Source organism: Eschrichtius robustus, chromosome 11 (assembly GCF_028021215.1).
Source record: "Eschrichtius robustus isolate mEscRob2 chromosome 11, mEscRob2.pri, whole genome shotgun sequence".
Lineage (NCBI taxonomy): Eukaryota > Metazoa > Chordata > Mammalia > Artiodactyla > Eschrichtiidae > Eschrichtius > Eschrichtius robustus.
In genome coordinates this window covers 105,574,711-105,577,228 of record NC_090834.1, presented here as the reverse complement: position 1 = coordinate 105,577,228, position 2,518 = coordinate 105,574,711, and the positions used below count along the sequence as shown (strand labels likewise).

General features: G+C 39.5%; 1 pseudogene; it reads right to left on the bottom strand.

Moving 5' to 3' along the window:
• Window positions 1-911: 911 nt before the first annotated feature.
• Window positions 912-2,130, bottom strand: LOC137772661 (organic anion transporter 7-like; annotated as a pseudogene).
• Window positions 2,131-2,518: the final 388 nt, after the last annotated feature.

Below are 2,518 nucleotides of genomic sequence, written 5' to 3'. Positions count from 1 at the left end.
AACATTTTAAGCCTCCCATACCCCATGGGAGGCTTGTATGTATGGCTGCCATGGTTGTCCTCTTAGTTTTAAATGACCACTGCCAGGCACAGAATAACCCAAACTTCTCACACCACAAATAATAACACCTGTGGTCTGTAGATTAATTATCTTACACAGTTGCAAGTATTACCTCTAATGAGGCTTTTTTTTTCTTTTTTACAAAATCAAACATACAGATTATAGTCACAATTATGTCTTAATTCAACTTCAGTACCATATAACAAACACCAGGTTTTATAGAAATGAATACTAATTACAGTGGGGTAACCATGACATCATGACCAATGTGGGAACCCACAAGCATTCAGCTCACTGAATCTGTGAGGGACTTAACACAGAAGCTATGGCAAAGGCCTGCATTGCTGTTTCCTAAAACAGGCTGGACTCTTATCTTGGAGCAACTTCCTTTCCCTTCTCATTGATAACTCCTCCTCTTTATATAATAAATGAAGTTTATGGTAACTTACCTCTAAATACTTTTCTGAGTCACTTCCCAACTACAGTTCCCAGCGTTCTGACACTGGAGGAACCTCTCCGCTCCTGCCTTCGGAATTTCAAATTGAATGTTTTTTCTCTAGCAACTCTTTCATTCCCAGTAAAGCAGTTTCATAAAAAAATACTATTCTGAAATGCCCCCAGATCTTATGGAGATATCATTTCTGTGCCCAGTACAGAGAGCTCCGTGGCAACAAAATGACATTCATCACAATGAGTCTAATTCTACATTTCCATCTATAGCTCCTTGGGAACCAAGGCAACCCACAGCAGTAGATATTGTCTACTGAAACTTAATAAAACCTTCTTTATGAAACAATTAATCATGAACTGTGAAAACACCACACAGTAGGGCAACAATGATCTAGAGACACTCACCTGTCTGAGAGATGGCACTATATGAATTCCCCCACCAGCATTCCAGCCATGAATGGGGATTGAGCCATTGGTTTCTGTGACTGATGATCACATACTAGGTCCCACTGGAAGAGAAGGAAACCAGCACAGAGGAGCTTCACAGCATCTTACATCCCTCAGTGTTCACTCACTCAGAAAACCCTCAGTGAAATGTGTGTCCTCTGGGTTTCCCTTTACTACATTTACTGATCTATAACATTCATGTCTCAGCTTAAGCATGTTTTTTTTCTAAAAATCCTCAACAAAATCTTTTAGATTATATTAGGGCCAATCTTCATATTCTCTTAACACTGCACACCTCAGTGGTACTCAATCCTTACCATGTATTGAAAACATTGAGGTTATTTTTTCAACACTGATGCCTGGATTTCACACCTAGAGTGAAATGCACTTTGATTTGTTTCTCTGACAAGTATCCAGGGTAGAGCATTTTTTAAAAATTAATACAAATATTTATAATTTGCAACTAAGTTAAGAGCAAATGACCAAGAATAATTTTCCACAATTTATATCAAGTACTTATCTAACCATCAATATTCACATTAAATTTAAAGCTTAGTGATAGTAAAATTCATACCCAGTTGTTGATTTTGCTGTCATCAATTGTAATGTAAGTGTTTGGCATTAAATAGATAAGCAATCAGTTTTCCTAAAAGAATGAAAGAGAGCTGGCTACACTATCTACTCAGTAACTGAAGACATGAACCTTATTGATTTTATGTTATTCTAAACACCCAGACCATATACTCACAAAAAGGTAAATGGGGCCTTTACCTCAGTCACGATGGTGGAGGAGAAGGAGCTTCAGTCATACACCCAGCCGTCCACACAGGGCTCTGTGTCCAGGTCAGTCACGTTGGGGAAGGTCCCATTCAGGTGAAGGAGCTGCCACTGGGGGAGGAGGAAGTGATGGCATTTCTCTGGTTTCAAGTTAGAATCCAACGGGATGAAGATTCTCAGGAGGACATCAGGGCTGAGGACCCCAGTGTCATTATCAGAGACAGTGTCATTATCAAGGATGTGGACCCAGCAGTAATGACAAGGAATGCCTGCAGTGACGTTCTCCAACAGTATATGACAAACTATTATCATGAAAGAAGGAAGAATTGAAACCACCTGAAGGATCTAGAATTTCCCCAGACCACCAATTTCATCCAGGAGCTCCTCAAATGTCATTCTGAAGAGGTGACACTAAGTCCATGTGACCTCACACCAGTTTCTCATCAATGGGTCCCATCACCTCACTACTGCAAGAGAGCAGTGGAAGCAATTTCCCCAGTCCTGCTGTAATCAGTAGGTATTACTTTTTGTAGTAAAGTCACAGAGAAAATAATTTACCAAAGATACTTCTATCTGATGACCATTAAATCTGTTTAAAGATTTACTCTCTGAATGTGCTTCTCCTCAGTTACTCTGTAAAATCAATATTGGACTTCGGCATGTACACGTTCTCTAAACAAGCTAAAACAAACCTGCTACAGGGTCTTCAGTCATTTCCAGAAAGTGGAATTTGAGACACACAGAAGTGAACTGCTTTATGATTTTCCTGTGGAAAGAAGAGAAA